This window comes from Lycium ferocissimum, chromosome 7 (assembly GCF_029784015.1).
Source record: "Lycium ferocissimum isolate CSIRO_LF1 chromosome 7, AGI_CSIRO_Lferr_CH_V1, whole genome shotgun sequence".
Classification (NCBI taxonomy): domain Eukaryota; kingdom Viridiplantae; phylum Streptophyta; class Magnoliopsida; order Solanales; family Solanaceae; genus Lycium; species Lycium ferocissimum.
The window spans coordinates 1,433,391-1,452,440 of NC_081348.1; the positions used below are offsets into that span (position 1 = coordinate 1,433,391).

Below are 19,050 nucleotides of genomic sequence, written 5' to 3' on the forward strand. Positions count from 1 at the left end.
GCATAAGCAATGAATTTACCGTGCTGCATTAATACGCATCCTAGCCTAATACCGGAAGCATCACAATATACAAAAGATAACCATCTGGCCCTTCTAGGAGTGTTAAGACTGGAGCTGAGGTTAATCTGTCCTTCAACTCTTGGAAGCTACGTTCACAAGCATCATTCTACTGAAATTTAGCTGACTTCTGGTTTAGCTTCGTCAATGGGGTTGAAGTAGAAAAAAATCCCTCTACGAACCTTCTATAGTAACCTGCCAATCCCAGAAAACTACAGACTTCCGTAGGCGTCGTAGGCCTTGGCCAAGTCTTCACAGCTTCAATTTTCTGAGTATTAACTCGAATGCCATCATCTGAAATAACATGACCCAAAAATGTCACAGAATTCAGCCAAAACTCACACTTTGAAAATTTTGCATACAATTCTCGAGTTCGAAACGTAAATGGTCTGCATGTTCTGAATCTGTGCGAGAGTACACCAGAATATCATTAATGAATACTATTACGAATAAATCCAAGAGAGGCCTGAATACATTATTCATTAAATTCATGAACACTGCCGGAGCATTAGTTAACCCAAACGACATCACCCGAAATTCATAATGGCCATATCTCGTTCTGAAAGCTGTTTTGGGAATATCTTCTTCTTTAACTCTCACTTGATGATAACCTGACCTCAATTCTATTTTGGAAAACCACTTGGCACCCTGTAATTGATCAAATAAATCATCAATTCTCGAAAGAGGATATTTGTTCTTTATTTTCACCTTATTCAACTGCCTATAATTGATGCACATTCGTAGGGAGCCATCTTTCTTTCTCATGAATAGGACTGGTGCTCCCCACGGTGATGAACTGGGTCTAATAAATCCCTTCTCAAGTAAATCTTTCAACTGTGCCTTTAGCTCTTTCAATTTTGCCGGATCCATGCGGTAAGAAGGAATAGAAATAGGCTTAGTGTCCGGCAACACATCAATAGCGAAATCAATTTCTCTTTCCGGAGGAAGGCCTGAAAGTTCATCTGGAAATGCATCAAAAAATTCATTCACTGCCGGAACGGATTGGAAAGTTGGCGACTTTGCTTCAGTATCATAAACTCGGACTAAGTGATAAATATAGCCCTTAGCTATTATCTTTCTTGCCTTAAGGTAGGAAATAAACCTACCTCTTGGAGATGCTGTATTAACCTTCCATTCAAGCATGGGCTCTCCCGGAAATTGAAATCGAACTACTTTCATTCGGCAATCAATATTAGCATAACATGAGGCTAACCAATCCATACCCATAATCACATCGAAATCTAACATTTTCAAATTTCAACTAAATCGGCTTTCCGGCGGTCACATATCACAATCACGCAACTTTTGTACACTTGTCTAGCTATCACGGGATCACCAACCGGAGTAGATACCTCAAAAGGTTTAATTGGCTCGGGTTTCACCCCAATACGATCAGCAACATATGGAGTAATAAGATAGGGTAGAACCCGGATCTATCAATTCATAGACATCATGGGAAAATATGGATAATGTACCTATAACCACATCTGGGGAGGACTCAAGATCCTGTCGTCCAGCTAAAGCATATACGCGGGGCTGAGTGGCACCTGAAGTAGATGCTCCTCCTTGGCCTCTACCTCGGCCCCGCCGGGAACTGGGGAGTCCGCCCCCACCGGCGCACCGAAGAAGAACCGCCCGCCGATCCCGTGGGCCGAACCACAACTCTACCACTCACCGGCGGGCAATCTCGCATCATGTGCCCAACCCGGCCACAGCATAGCAAGCATCCGAACCCCCCGCGACACCGTCCGAGTGTAATCTACCGCACTAGCCGCATCGCGATACATCGGGGTCTCCTCTGACTATAATCTCCCCCAAACTGAGAACCTGAGGCCCTCGAACTCTGACCCTGTCCTGAACGAAAGGAGCAGTCAAATCTCCTATCCGTAAATCATGGAGGTGCACTAATCACCGACTGGCCTGAGTGTCTAGAATATGACTACCTTGATCCCCCTCTGTAGTCACTACCTGCCCCCATAGATCCGGCCCTCTTGCTTTGCCCTCTATCAATATCACGATCACCCCTTTGCGGATGTTGTTGTCCTTCTAGATTCTGGGCATGGGCTTGAATGCGGGAAATATCCATACCGTCTTGCAATGAAGCCGTCAAACAGTCTTTGAACAAATGTGGCCCTAAGCCACTCACAAATCTATGCACTCAATCTCCTATGTCGGCCACCATGGTCGGGGCATATCTAGCCAATGAATTAAATTGAAGGCTATACTCCCGAGCACTCATATTTTCTTGCTTCAAATTTAAGAATCTATCCGCTCTAGCTCAGCGGATCTCGGGTGGCAAATAGTGGCTGATAAAGGCATCTACAAATTCTTGCTAAACGGGAGGAGGCGCATTCTCTTTTCTTGATGATATCCAATTATTATACCATAATACCGCCATATCTCGGAGTCTATAAGATGCCAAATCCACAGACTCAGTTTCGGAGGCATGGATAATCTTCAATGTCCTCAACATTTTATCAATAAAGCCTTGCGGATCTTCATCCGGCTTTGACCCAAAGAACTCCGGAGGATTCAAACTCATAAAATCACGGCTCTGATACTAGCTGACCGATCACTTGGGCTCGCATTCTGCCGCTTTTCCTGGGCGGCAACTAACTGCGTCAATAGATAAATAGCTTCGGTCACTTGTTGACCCGAAGTAGCCGGTGGAGGGACTGGAGGCATAGGAGTTGGAGCTGAAGCTCCCTCTTGTTCTTCTAAATTAGGCAAGGTAGAAGAAGTATTAGACGGAGCCTCATTATGGGATTCGCCGTCTTCTACATTCATTGGCGGCTCTCTTTCTACCCGCCTTTTCATCGTAGTCTTGCCTCTTCGGGGCGCTTTGCTTTTCCCATTGGCGGCATTTCTGAAATCATAGCACACTATTAGGGAGGAGAAAATCTTATAACACCGCTCTATCGCACGATATCTTAAGATGAAAGAAGGTCATTTTTCCTAAATGCCCTGTAGCCTCCTGTTTATTAGCGTGGCGCGCAACACACCATAAACAAGACTCTACTAGACACGGCTCGTAGACACTTCCTAGACCGAACCTGGCTCTGATACCACTTTTGTCACGACCCGACTAGGGCCATGACGGATACCCCGGGCTAACCACCGAGCACCACTCATTCTATTACTCATTCTGCGATCATTCATTAATCTCATGCTCATAATCATAGAGAAACTATTTTTATTTGGAACATATTTACTTTATATACATAAGCCCTTCGGCTAACAAAATAATATATACATACGATGAGAATCACGAGACCATACAACCCACACATACGTATCTACGAGCCTCTACTAGAGTACTAGACATATGGACAGACAGACCCCGTCATGCCCAAGACATATATGTTTACACAAAAGAATAATCAATGGCACCTCGGGGACAACGGAGTGCTCTCAAGTCGCCTAATAGCTCTTACGAGTCCGGATCACCTCCCCGTCTACCAAAGGGCATGAACACAGCGTCCAAAGAAAACGGACGTCAGTACGAACATTGTACTGAGTATGTAAGGCATAAACAATAATAATACGTCAATGAAATAAGGAAGCATCAAATGAAGAGTAATCTCTAACTGACTGTCAATTATAAGAGAAATAATGCATGCTGGCTTACTTCATAATCATCATCATATCATGTATGCATATATGTATAAGCTGCCCGACCATATAGGTACGGTGTGATAATCATTTGCCCGCGTCCAGGCCTCCCGCGTTTGGGGTACCATCTCATGTTGCCCACTAGTGGTGTCTGCCCATGCCATCTAGACATGGTGTATACACTGCCCGCCTTAGCGGTGTCTACCCGGCCATATAGGCGCGGTGTAATATCATCATCATGTACTCATCATAATTCATGCATAGAAACTCAAAGACAACTGTACTTTATCGGGTGACATAAGGTCGTAAACCCCCGATTTCATTATGGAGCATTTATAAGCATTCTGCCTCACCTTGAAGGAATTAGCATATAAGGTGAGTGTATACAATAAACAACATCAAGAGATTATAGATAGCATCATTAGCTTATAGAAACATCATATCATGGACTCTAGAATCTTTAGACATAAGCTCATCATCATCATCATTATCGTGCTCATACTATATCTCTTATCTCATATGGCTATTCATGAACATAGACTCTTAGTTTTTCGGAATGTAGGAAATTCTTGAAGGAGGAAAATCATGCCATAAGATTCATGCCTTAGAAAGAAAGGACTAGCCTCACATACCTTTTTCATTTAACTATTCTATCACTTGCTCGTTCTCCTTTAATGTCCACGTTTCTACCTTCAAGAGAATTCGTATTAATATTAGTTAAATGATTATAAGAACGTGCTTACTAAAGTTAGAGAAAATTGGGCAGCATTTCCTTTGTTTATACATCTTTCCCCATATTTCATATCAACTTCCAGACATCCATAACAACATTCACAATATCGTAAGCAACAACCATCATTCATTTACATTATCCACATTTCACAATTTCACTTCAATTCCTCCATAACCATGGTCATAGGTCACTATAACGTTCTCTCACATATAATACTTATTCCATGTTCTAAATGTCATTCATAACCTACTTACAATCACAACATATCCATATTCATGATTCATTCCAAGCTATGGCTCAACAATGTTACTATTCCCACATTTATGACCCATTTCCTATATTCTTCTACAATCCAAGTGTTTCAACTTCTCAATACCTTAAAAAATATGAAAATACCTTAAAACTTACCTTAGATAGTGTAGGAACAAGCCTTGAGTGGAAATACTCTTCTTGCACCAAAACCCTAGTTCACTTCTCTTGGAATTTCTTGGCTTAGATGAACTTTAATGTGTCTCATACACTTGATTCACTTGAATTCTTGATATTGATCTTTGTTTTCCTTTATTTTCTTGTAGATGAAGTATGTGGAACCTTCTAGAGGTCTTGAGAGAGATAAAGAAGTGTGGGAAAATGAAATTAGTGAAGTGGGATCACATTTATATAATTGAACTTAGCTCAGCCCGTCGGGACTTCCACGGACACTTATACGGTCCGTAGAACATTGCACGGCCCGTATAAGTGGTCTTGGTTCACCACTAAGAAATCATCATCTCTGTTGGGTGTTATACGGACCCTTATTCTGACCGTATAATGTTATACGGACCGTATAAGTTGGTCGTATAACCCCTTTTCCCCGAAATGATCTCCATCGTTAGCTTGATGTCCAATCTTTATGGAACCTTCTTGACACTTGTTTAACACTTCGTTAACAATCTAAGGGACGTTATGACTCTTCTCCAAAACATCATTAAGTCATCATTAATTCGATACTCGTAAATCTTGCCCGACACACAACATATACCTTACTTCCTTTAACAACTTTCGTCTCCTACTTCAAATGTTTTTTTGAAATCTCATTTAGAATCATCAAATGTTATTTCTCACTTATCAAAACATCGTATACGTCATATCCTTCGTTAGTCTATTCACTGTACGTTAACGGGAAATTTTTCGAGGTGTAACACTCAATTCACAAATTCAGTAGCTCCTCGTAATTCTCAAGCCCAGTCAGGGCGTGGTGCAGCTAAGTCGGGCAATGCAGGCGGAGGTCAAAACCGCTTGAATGCTTTAGCAGGTCGTCAGGATACAGAGGCATGTGCAGATATTGTCACAGGTACACTAATAGTCTTCACTTTCGACGTTTATGCCCTTATTGACCCAGGATCTACCTTTTCTTATGTAACCCCGTTTATTGCTAAGAAATTTGGGATAGAACCATAAAAGTTGGATGAACCATTTGAAGTTTCCACACCGTTTGAGGAGTCAGTTATAGCCAGACGTATTTATAGGGGGTGCCCAGATTTAGTCTATCACCGCAGAACCATAGCAGATTTAGCAGAATTAGAAATGGTAGACTTCGATATAATCATGGGTATGGATTGATTAGCCTCATTTTATGCCACAGTGGGTTGTAGAGCCAAAATTGTAAGATTTGAATTTCCTAACAAACCAGTCATAGAATGGAAGGGTAATTCAGTAGTACCCAAGGGTCGATTTATTTCCTATCTTAAAGCCAGAAAGATGATTTCTAAGGGGTATATCTATCACTTAGTTTGAGTCATGGATTCAAATACCCAAACCCCATCTCTCCTGTTCGTACCAGTCGTTAATGAGTTTCTATAAGTCTTTCCAGAAGATCTTCCCAGAGTTCCTCCCGAGAGGGAGATAGACTTTAGAATTAATTTACTTTCCGGCACTAAGACGATATCTATTCCGCCATACAGAATGGCTCCAGCAGAGTTAAAAAAGTTAAAATCCCAGTTGAAAGATCTTCTTGACAAGGGATTTATTAGGCCTAGTGTTTCACCTTAGGGGTGCTCCAGTTTTGTTTGTTTGAAAGAAAGATGGTTCCTTTCGCATGGGAATTGATTACAGTCAGTTAAACAAGGTCACCATTAAGAATAGATACCCTCTTCCTAGAATAGACGACTTATTTGACCAACTTCAGGGTGCCCAGTGCTATTCCAAGATTGACCTCAGATCAGGATACCATCAGTTAAAGGTCAAGGAAGTTGATATTCCGAAGACCGCTTTCAGAATCGGTTATGGTCATTTCGAATTTCTTATCATGTTATTTGGATTGACAAATGCACCAGCTACTTTCATGGATCTTATGAACAGGGTCATCAGGCCTTATCTTGATTTATTCGTCATTGTCTTCATTGATGATATTTTGGTGTATTCCCGTAGTGAGGTTGAGCATGCAGAACATCTCAGAATAGTATTGCAAACACTTCGGGATCGTGAGCTTTATGCTAAATTCTCAAAGTGTGAATTTTGGCTCAAGTCAGTGGCGTTTCGGCCACGTGATTTCAGGTGAAGGTGTGAAAGTTGATTCTCAAAAAATTGATGCCATAAAGAATGGCCCAGACCCACCTCAGTTTTCGACATAAGAAGTTTCTTGGGTCTGGCGGGCTATTATGGATGTTTCGTAAAGGGGTTTTTCTCTATTTCAGCTCCGTTGACTAAGTTGACTCAGAAAAAGGTTAAGTTTCAGTGGTCAGATGCATATGAGCAAACCTTTGAAGGGTTGAAGAAGAGGTTAACTTCTGCTCCAATTTTGACTCTGCCAGAAGGAACCCAAGGGTTCGTGATTTATTGTGATGCTTTGGGAATTGGTCTCGGATGTGTCTTAATGCAGCATAGTAAGACTGTAGCTTATGCGTCTCGTCATCTTAAGACTCATGAAAATAATTATCCGACTCATGATTTAGAATTGACAACTGTGATTTTTGCACTTAAGATATGGCGTCATTATTTGTATGGAGTTAATGTTGATATTTTCACCGATCATAAAAGCCTGCAGTATATTTTCAAGAAAAGAGAGTTGAATCTTAGGCAAAGAAGATGGCTCGAATTGCTTAAGGACTATGATGTTGATATCCTCTATCACCCCGGGAAGGCGAATGTTGTAGCCGATGCTCTTAGTCGGCGTTCCATGGGAAGTTTAGCTCACGTTGAGGTAGATAAGAGAACTATGACCAAGGAAGTTCACCGTTTAGCTAATATAGGAGTTCGACTCTTGGACTCCGAGGATGATGGTGTTGTTGTTCAGAACAGAACTCATTCCTCCTTAGTGGTTGAAGTTAAAGAGAAGCAGTTTAGTGATCCCTACTTGTTACAGCTGAAACAGGAGATTCACAAGCATAAGACAATGGCTTTTGAATAAGGGGGAGATAATGGTACCTTGAGGTACCGAGACAGATTATGTGTTCCAGATGTTGATGAGCTTAGAGAGTGGATTATGTCAGAAGCTCACAATTCCAGCTGTTCCATTCATCCAGGTTCCACTAAGATGTACCATGATCTTAAGGAAATTTATTGGTGGAATGATATGAAAGAGAATGCAGCAGATTCTGTGGCTAAGTGTCCGAATTTCCAGCCAGTGAAAGCCAAACACCAGAAGCCTGGTGGGTTGGCTCAGAATATTGATATTCCTATTTGGAAATGGGAGATGCTAAATATAGACTTCATAACAGGTCTACCTCATTCATCCCGTAGACACGACTCGATTTGGGTAATTGTGGATCGACTTACTAAGTCAGTGCACTTCTTGCCAGTTAAGACCGCCGATTCAGCAAAAGATTATGCCAAGTTATATATTCATCAGATTGTCAGATTGCATGGGACCCCAGTGTCCATTATTTCAGATAGTGGTCCTCAACTCACAATGAACTTTTGGAAATCTTTTCAGAAGGGATTGGGAACCAAAGTGAATCTCAGCACAAATTTTCACCCTCAGACAGATGGTCAGGCAGAGCGTACCATTTCGACTCTTAAGGACACGTTGAGAGAATGCGTTCTAGATTTCAAAGGTAATTGGGATAGCCACTTGCCTCTCATTGAGTTTACTTATAATAACAGTTATCATGCTAGTATCAAGATGGCACTGTTCGAAGCCTTGTATAGGAGAAGGTGTAGATCACTTATTGGTTAGTTTGAAGTTGGTGATGCGGAGTTGTTGGGACCAGATTTGGTCTATCAGGCTATGGAGAAAGTCAAGTTGATTCAAGAGCAGTTGAGAAAGGATCAAAGTCGTCAGAAGTCCTATACAGATGTGCGGCGTAGAGACTTAGAGTTTCAAGTTGATGATTGGGTGTTCTTAAAGGTTTCACCTATGAAAGGTGTGATGAGACTTGGCAAGAAAGGGAAACTCAGTCCCAGATATATCGAACCTTATAAAATCCTGCGAAGGGTTGCTCAAGTAGCTTATAAGCTTGAGTTGCCACAAGACTTGGCTGTTGTTCATCTAGTGTTCCATGTGTCCATGTTGAAGAAGTGTGTGGAAGACCAGTCATTGGTTGTTCCTGTTGACACTATAACGGTTAAGGATGGCCTAGCCTATGAGGAGATCCCTGTGGCTATTCTTGATCGTCAGGTTTGCAAGTTGATAACTAAGGAAGTAGCCTCAGTAAAGGTCTTATAAAGGAGTCAGAAAGTTGAAGAGGCTACATGGGAAGCCGAAGAAGACATGAAATCCAAGTACCCGTATTTGTTTGAAGAGCAAGCAAAAATCCATCAAGGTAAATACATTCAGTATCCATGTCATGTCCCTTACGTATTCATGCCTCACGTTCATGTTCATGTACTCCCTACTCATGTCTCATGTTCCCATGTTCCATGTTATGTTTCCTTCACATTCATGTATTCAAGCAATGTTTAGTCACATCCTTAACCATGACCCATCATTCGAGGATGAATGATCCCAAGAGGGAGATATTGTGACACTCAGTACCTTTAGATTAAGTTACTTTCATGATTCGAGGATTAGAAACCAAGACGGGAAGTGTTGGGATTGGCATTTGTCCTTGGAACGGTAAACGGACGTTTTACATCAGAAGTATAGGCCGTAAAAATTTGTACGGGACGTACAATTTGAACGTACCTCACAAGGGAAAATCAGAAGCCACTGGAATTTGACAATTCCAGGTATAAGCTAGATGTACGGGACATACTTTTGTATCGTACCTCGCGTGCCAAAAATGGTAGGTTCTGGAAAATGGCATACGAGGTTGGCCCATAATGTACGGGACGTACACTATTGTACGGGCCTTATATTGTGCCCGTACTTTCCCCACTTCAAAGAAATAGTATAAATTCAGGACTTTAGTTTTTAATCCCACTTTTCATATTCTCAAGCCCTAGCACGAAGTTCTTCTCCTCCTATCATCAAGATACACTAAGGTAAGCCTATTCCAAGCCTTTCAAGTAAATTCTAACATGTATCCATGATTTCTAAAATAAGAATCCATTGTTTCTAACTTAGGTTTTTCAAGAAAACCCATCTAAGGGCTTCAAGATTAAGGCTTTCAGATTTCTTCTCCAAGTTCAGATAATTGTTACAAGTTTTGGAGCATTACAGGTATGTAGGGTTTCTATCTACGTGTGGGAACATCATTGTTCTTCCCCACGCCACATTCTTCCATGATTTTGTGAAAATTCACCAAAACTAGGGTTCTAGACATGCTCATGATAACCCTAAGTACATGTACCATGATACTTCATGTTTATATGATTAATTCGTTATTGTGTTATTAATATTCCATTCTGGTTATTGAGAATCTGTTCCTAATCCATGAAAATCCATGCTTTGCCTTCCACGGGTTCTTAAATGAAAGATATGAACTTTTATGTATATTTTCATGAAATTCTACATGCATCCATGTTTTTATACAAGTTATACTATGTACTTATATCCATGCTATACTATACTGACAAATCATGTTTACAAGCCATGTTTATGAATCAAGTTTACAAGTCATAATTACAAGCCATGTTATACAGACCATTGGCCCAGATGCCAACTATATCCATGTTCATGTTTTTGGGAGTAGCATAGGTTAACCGAGAAGGATCAAATAGCCTGAAACTACGTATTCTAACGTAGGGAAGGGTCGCTCCGCCCAGATTAGGATGACACCTTCAGATAGTTGAATTGGATCCATTTTCATGTCATGCTTATGTCTCATACCCCCGGCAAGGCGTGAGGGCTCTCTCTCTCTCTGCCAGGTACCGACTCTACGTACCCAAGTGGCGATTCCATGTTGTCGGTTATACTATGGCTCTCCCACGACACACACACACACACACACACACACACACACACACACACACACACACATATATATGCTCTTAAAACATTTTACCCATGTCATACATTTACTCATGTATCGATGATGCTCATGTTCATGTTCAGCTTACAGCTTACAGTTTCAGTTCTATTATTTCACGTGCCATATTTATTTCATTTAGTTTCTTTACATACCAGTACAATTCAAGTGTACTGACGTCCCCTTTATTTGCTTGGGGGCCTGCATTTTACGATGCAGATTTACAGGACGACAAATTAGCTATCAAAGTAGCCCCATTCTATTCAGGGTGTTATCTCTATTTATGTTTATTTCAGTTATGTGGTAAAGTTATGCCGGGGGACTTGTCCCGGTAAACAGTTTAGGCGTCAGTCTCATGTCAGAGGTTTCGTAGACTAGTCAGCTGTGTTATGTCAGATATTCAGAGTCGTATAGCCATTTTGGCTCAGTATTATTATGTTTATCCAGACTATTCCGCATTATGTTATCATGATACTTTCAGACTTATGATTTATAGTCCCACGCTTTACTTAAATTATGCATGTTCATAGTTTAGTCCGCATTAGTTCATGCCCATGTTGAGTCAGCAAGCCATGTAGTTCGCTCGGTAACATGTAGTCAGGCATCGAGTGCCCTGTTACGCTCAGGCTATGGTTCGAGGCGTGGCAATCAGCTTCCTTAACCTTTAACTGATGGTATCCTGATCAGGTCAATCTTGGAATAACACTGGGCACCCTGAAGTTGGTCAAATAAATCATCTATTCTGGGGAGATGATACTTGTTCTTAATGGTGACTTTGTTCAACTGACAGTAGTCAATACACATTCGTAAGGATCCATTTTTTTTCCGGACAAATAAAACTGGCGCGTCCCAAGGTGAGATACTTGGCCTAATAAATCCCCTGTCAAGAAAATCTTTCAACTGGGCTTTTAAATATTTTAACTCTGCTGGAGTCATTCTGTATGATGGAATAGATATCGGTTCAGTGTCGGGAAGTAGATCAATTCCAAAGTCTGTCCCTATCGGGAGGAACTCCGGGAAGATCTTCTAGGAAGACTTCTGGAAACTCATTAACGACTGGTACGGACTAGAGAGTTGGCGTATGGGTATCTGTATCCCTGACTCGGACTAAGTGATAGATATATCCCTTGGAAATCATCTTTCTGGCTTTGAGATAGGAAATAAACCTAGCCCTGGGTACTACTGAATTGCCCTTCCATTCTATGACTGGTTCATTAGGAAACTCACATCTTACTATTTTGGTTCTACAATCTACTGTGGCATAACATGAAGCCAACCAATCCATAGCCATGATTACATCAAAGTTTACCATCCCCAACTCTGCTAAGTCGGCTACGGTACTGCGGTGATAGACTAAAACTAGGCAAACCCTACAAATACGTCTAGCTATAACTGACTCTCCAACTAGAGTGGACACTTCAAAGGGTTCATGCAACTTTTCTGGTTCTATCCCAAATTTCTTAGCAATAAATGGGGTTACATAAGATAGGGTGGATCCTGGGTCTATAAGAGCATAAACGTCGAAAGTGAAAACTGTTAATGTACCAGTGACAACATCTGCACGTGCCTATGTATCCTGACGATCTGCTAATGCATACAAGCGGTTTCGACCTCCGCCTGCATTGCCAGACTTAGCTGCACCATGCCCTGACTGGACTTGAGAATTTTGAGGAACTGCTGAATTCGTGGACTGAGCCACATTACCACCGCTACCCTGTCTCGCTGATAGACAATCCCTCTGAAAATGGCCCCGCTGGCCATAACCATAGCATATATCCATGCCTATGAGACACTCTCCTGGGTGTCTCTTACCACACTTGCTTCAGGGACGGATTATCATAAGTCTTCTGACCCACACTGGCCTGAAATTTTGTCTCTTTTGATCATTCCTGAACTTTAGGGCTGTGGCACTGGCTGCAGATGGGGCGAGTCTTGATGACCTGTTCTTGAAGAATTTCCTGCCTCCACCTCCCCCATGACTGAAGTTACCTGCAGACTTAGCTCTTTTGTTGAACTCCCTGTCCTTCTTTTTCTGAAATGCTTCTTCTTCCTTCATTGGGCCCTTATTACCCTGAGCAAAAAAAACCATCTTAGTAATGGTCATTTCTCTATTCTGAGCAGCCATATTTTCATCCCCATACAAGACGGGTATAAGGCCCAACACAAATCGCCTAATGTTGGCCCTCATATCAGGGACCATATGCGGAGCATACTTGGCTAAAGAAAAAAGCTTGAGATAATAATCCTTCACACTTATATCATTCTGCCTACATCTCTCAAATTCGTAGGCCTTTGCCTTCATGATCTGAAGCGGCTGGAAGTAGTCAATGAAAGCATCTGTAAATTTATCCCAAGTTGCTGGAGATGCATGTTCCCCATGAGACTGCTCCCACGTCTCATGCCAAATATGAGCAACATCCTGTAACTAATAGGCTCCTAACTCTGCTGCCTCCATCTTTGAAGCATGCATAACATGAAAAACCTTCTGAAGCCCATCAATGAAATTTTAAGGATCTTCCCCCTCAATAGTTTGTGTGAACACTAGAGGCTTCATATGAAAAAATTCCTTGGTCCTAGAATTGTTTGACCCTCCACTAGCACTTATGCTAAGAGTCGTTTCCTGACGTTGGGCTTGGGCAGCAACATCCTGGGTGAGCAGCTGGATAACTTCCCTAACATCCATGTCAGTAGCACTGGGCTGCGAAGTAACTGTAGGGTGGATCTCCGCAGGCCTCTCGGTAGGTGGGGGTGCAGTGGGGAGCACTGAATCTGATGCAAGCCCCTTAGTCTGAGAGTCCTCAACAACATCCCTTTGGATAGTAGTTGATCTCCCCTTGGTGTACTTTCTTTTTGCAGGCATTTTTCTGAAATACGTAATACACACGAGTTAGAAGGATTCCTGAAAGCATAGCTCTAACTGAACAATCTAGAGTATGAAAGAAGTGAGACAATCCTAGATGTCTTAGTGGTCAACTATTTATATGTGTGGCGCGCACACACATATAAAAGTGACCCCACTGGACACGGTTTCATAGACTCCCTAAGACACTTAAACCTAGGCTCTGATACCAAGCTTTGTCATGCCCCGAACCATGGCCCAGACATAACACGACACTCGGTGCCTTGCTGCATGTGACCGACCGAACAACATGGCTTGCTAAATCAACATGGGGTATGAACTGATGTAGAATATAATAAACATGCATGGTGTGAGTAAAACATAGGATTAAATAATCATAAGTTCTAAAAATACTATTATATCATTAATGCAAAAATATAGTAATGTAGCCAACGAGGTTAACTCAATTTAACATCTGACATGACATAACTAACTAGTCTATGAACCTTTGACAAGAGTCTGACTGCTAAACTGTTTACTGGGACAAGGCCCTCGGCATACCTTGACTGCATAACTAACATGAAAATAAAGTAAAGATAACACCCCGAATGAATTAGGGCTTACCAACAGCTGATACGTGAATAGTCCTAACGAGCAAATTTGTTGTCCTGTAAATCAATACCTGCATCATGAAATGCAGGCCCCCGGGAAATAAAAGGGGACGTCACTACATTTGAATTGTACTGGTATGTAAAGTAACTGAATGAAATAAACATGGCACATGAAATAATAGAGCTGAAACTGAAACTGTAAGTTGAACATGAACATGAGCATCATCTAACATAAATGTATATATATAACATGAGTAAAACATTTTAAGTGGGAGGGCCTTAGTATAACCGACATGTAACCACCGCGTGACCACGTGGCGTCTGATCTCTGCCCGATCAGCTAAGCCATCTTATACCTTGCCGGGGTATGAGACATGAACATGACATAAATGGATCCAATAACCTGCAATGGATAAACATGAAGAAATCATCCTAACTAGGCGGAGCGATCCTTATCCTATGTTGGCATACGTAGTTTCAGGCTGTCTGAGCCTTTTCGGTAATCTATGCAACTCCTAAAACATGAACATGGATATAATTGGCTTAGAAGCCCATGAATTACATAAACATGATTGTAAACGTCACTACAGGAAAAGTGTCTTTTTGTGGCGATAAAAGTCGCCAGCGAAAGTCCAAAAGTCGCCACAGATGAGTTTTAGTGGCGACACACGGGTCGTTCGCTATACTAAGTGGTTGATACTTATCTGTGGCGACAAAACATGTTGCCATGAAAGGTACGATTTGTGGTGACATATACCGCCACAAAAGCTAATTAAAATAGCCACAAAAACCGCCCCAAAAAGTGTTACAAAGAAAGGTCGCCACTGAAAACATAGCTTTAGCGGCGACACAGTCGTCACAAAAAACCTACAGTGGTGACTGTTTAGCTGCCACAAAATGTTATAGCTTTGCTGGCCTCTTCCGTGGCAACTGGAGTCGCCACTAAAGTCTCTTTTCCAAACAAAAAAAGAAAAGAAAAATTACTAGGTTGCTGTATTTGTATTAATTGTCCAACAACATTAAAATTATAAAACAAATACACCTAAAAAGAATGAGATAAGAACTTTTCATTGCCAAATAATTTATGTAACAAAGTACACAACACTCCGTAATACATTGTAATCATGTATACACATGAAAAAAATAATCAAATGCCTTCGAACTTCTCCTCGGCCAACATCAACTCCTTTGTTGAAGAACCTTATTCCTGTTATTTCAAGAAAAAATGTGAAAAATTATTTTGGTAACCACCACAACAGAAATCAACTACTCCCTCCGTTTCAATTTATGTGAACCCATTTGACTGGACACGGAGTTTAAGAAAAAAAAGAATTTTAACTCGTGGTATTAAATGAGTCATATAAATTTTGTGTGGCTAAAAAGTATTGCATAAAGTTAAATTGTTTTCAAATATAGAAAGAAAGAGGTCATTCTTTTTGGCACGGACTAATAAGGAAATAAGTTCACATAAATTGAAACGGAGGGAGTATTTATTTATAACATATCAATTCGAACAAAGTTAAATCAAGTATATGAAGTTCGTATCGACTACAATAATTTTTACCTACTACTTTTATGTGCAAAAGGAAAAGTTGAAAGTTAATTCCATTCAAGGAAATACCTAAGTCATATATTAGATATGGCTTAACACAAAACAAGTACTCTATGACTAAAATTTGAACCTTTTGCCTATAACCCCTTGTCTATTATCTTTGTTCAAACAAACCCCTTTGCACTGAGTAGCTGCTTGTCAAAGTGCATTTCAAGCTTAAACGCAAAAAGTCAAAGAAATTACAAATTCTGCTCCAACTTTCTAAGTGCACTAAACATTATTGAAAATTTAAAATGCAATAACACAATTAGAATTGCCTTAGATATGAAAGTGAAAACTTTAACCAAAGTGATGTGGTCGACTTTTGAGCTGCCACAGTATATGTGCCGTGCACTGATCTCAATTCCCAAGTGGCTTTAATATTTTACACTAAGCACAATATTATCATTTACACTATCAGAGTTCAAAACATGGATTGAGGAATAACCTATATAGTTAATCTACTTGATGACTCTATGTGTTCTTTACTCACATCTTCATATCTCCAAAAACAGAGTTTATAAGTAATGCCAATCATAATTCGATTTCAATAAAGTACTAACCTGCAACACTATTTTTAGTTTCGATTCCTTGATGAGGGTTACTTGATTGTTACAGTCCTCTCCACCTCTCCCACTTCTACCTCGTCTAAATTATGTCACTTCCTGTAAAATAACATAAACAATATAAAGGAAGTTTTTGTTTCCTACATGAAAAGGAGTAACTTTTTTCCTATAAGAATGAGACTGCTGAATTGACATGAAATAAAGGCATACGAAAGTTGCATATAAAAAATTCCCATAGAGAGCTAAAAGAAATAGAGGGATGGATGACTTTAGATCCTACCATATATTGGCTAAAATTCAAGTAAAAGTTTCATTTTGCTTCATTAATTAATAATACCACATGTAGGAGTGTAGATGAATTTGCAATAAAAGGGACTACTGATATGCTGAAATTCTCAACATCTTCATCAAAAAGGGTAGACAACATATATTATTTAGGTGTATTTTTTACTTGTCAAACCAATTGCTTTATGATAAAACCATTACGTAAAAACAAGAAACAACTGTCTTCCAAGATTAATGACATAAACTCAATAAATCAACTACAATAATTACTCATCAAACAACATAATTAAACCATCTGAATGTCATTTTTTCTTGAAACCACACTCTCATAGAAAGATCTACTCCAAAAAATACTTTTTCAAATCTAAAGCAGTTTCAATTATCAATTAGATAAAATAAAAAACATTCTACTCTAATTTAGGCTACTAGAAAAGCTTACAAGTGAAATATTTCAGCCAAGACAAGCAACAGTACACAAAGAATGAAAAAAGAATAGAGGATGGAAATTTCATCGAGGACGTGAAAGTTGCACCGAAATAAGTTTCTGATCTAAAGTATTCTTATTACTTCTTCATAGTATAAAGTCCAACTAATTTAACTAGACTAATTTTGCTTTCATGTTTTCTTAATATAATTTTGAAGCAATTAAGACATAGATGAAACAAGTATGCTAGGGTTGTTAAGACAACCATCATAAACAGATAATCGAAAATTGAAAGGCAAGAACTGACTAAAAAGCTTCAAGTTCCTCTCTTTTTTTGGTCATAAAAGATACTTATATTTCATATCATAACAAAGCGAACTACAGAGAATACCTTTGTGGACTAGCCACCATACATCGTTGTGGCACAGCCATACTACTACTAACCAAACTACTAGCAGTATTTACATTATGCACAAAGGATATCACAGTACTAAGATTACACACAAGGACAGGACATGGCATAGGCCCCTCCTAGTAAATATAATTCCATCCTTACCTACATTCAAAAATTCCTTTAAGGACGATGGAGTAGGGCTGGGAATAAATATCGAAAACTGAAAAACCGGATCCAACCAAACCGAACTTCAAGAAACCAAAACTGAAAGAACATAACCGAACTAGTTTGGTTGGGTATTTGGTGTTCACCTTCAAAAAACTGAAACCGAAATAGCCGAACTGAACTTTGAAGAAACCGAACCGAAGAATCGAAATTTATACATTACCCCAAAAAATTAAAATAGTCCAGACCCATTAAGTTTAAGCCCAAAAAAACCCAATTGTAATAAGCTCTCTTTTGCTTTTGTATCCCTAGTTTTTCACTTCAGTTGAGAAAATCAAATATCCTTAACAAAGAAAGGTGGCTAGGATGTGTCTTTAGGATTAATGTATGTCCTTTATGTGTTTTCTTAATTATTCTTATTGTATGTATATAACACCTAGTAATCCTATATTATGGTTATGATTTTTTGTTCTTGTGTATCCTATTTTTTTGATTTTGATTTTAATTTGTTAGTTTTATGTTTTGTTGCTTTTGAGAATATGAATTAGTGTAAATGGAATCTCTTCTAATATCATATCGAAAAAACTGAATTAAAAAAATCGAAACCGAACCGAACCAAACTTCAAAAAATCGAAACCAAAAGAACCGAACCGAACTAGTTTGGTTCGGTGTTCGGTGTTCGGTGTCCACCTTCAAAAAACCAAAACCGAAATAGCCAAACCAAAATTTGATAAAACCGAACCGAAGAACCGAACGCCCACCCCTATGATGGAGTATCCCAAAACAACACCGTTGAAGAAGATATGGAAAATCTGAACGGAATCGAGGGAAGATACAACAAAATTAGTAGTATTTTTCACATAGAACTTTAATGGCATCAAATACACAGTAAGACCTATGGAGTAATAGAGTCGAATCAGGCCTCAAATACACCTCATAACAAGTAATAAATAGACAGACAAACACTAAACACATAAACAACAGATAGATTTAAGAAAGAGATACAAACCCTAAGTTTGTTTGCCGAGAGAGAAGACCAGGTTAGGAGCGAAATTTGCTCAAGAAGACGTTTGGGCTCTTCAACACAACAGGGGAAAATCTCCATCTGGGTGGGGATCGTCGTCGGCATCTTCAATTTTTTGTCAGGACTAGGGTTATCTGAGGGGAGAATCGGGTATATGACATTTGCTTTAAGAGTTCTCTTAAGGAAAAATTGAAAGCATAAATCTGAGTTATATTATTTTCTTAGAGGAAAAAAAATAAAATTCCTTTTTTGTTTTTATTTTGGAGAGTTTTCATTTTAAGTTAATTTCAAATGTTAAAATTATCATATTTGGCAATGACTTGGTTGCCACAACAACCTGTTAGTGGTTACTTCTTTCGGTTGCTACTAAATCATTTGCAGCCAAATTTTGTTCTACGCGGGAAAGTGAAATTTAGACCT

The 19,050-nt window shown here is 39.7% G+C and overlaps 1 long non-coding RNA gene across 1 annotated transcript; it reads right to left on the minus strand.

Annotated features, from left to right (window-relative positions):
* Positions 1-15,224: 15,224 nt before the first annotated feature.
* Positions 15,225-18,936, minus strand: LOC132063084 (uncharacterized). The gene is made up of 2 exons (XR_009416325.1): positions 18,616-18,936; positions 15,225-15,388 (listed from the first exon to the last, which is right to left on the minus strand). It is a non-coding gene; the product is annotated as an uncharacterized LOC132063084 (long non-coding RNA).
* Positions 18,937-19,050: the final 114 nt, after the last annotated feature.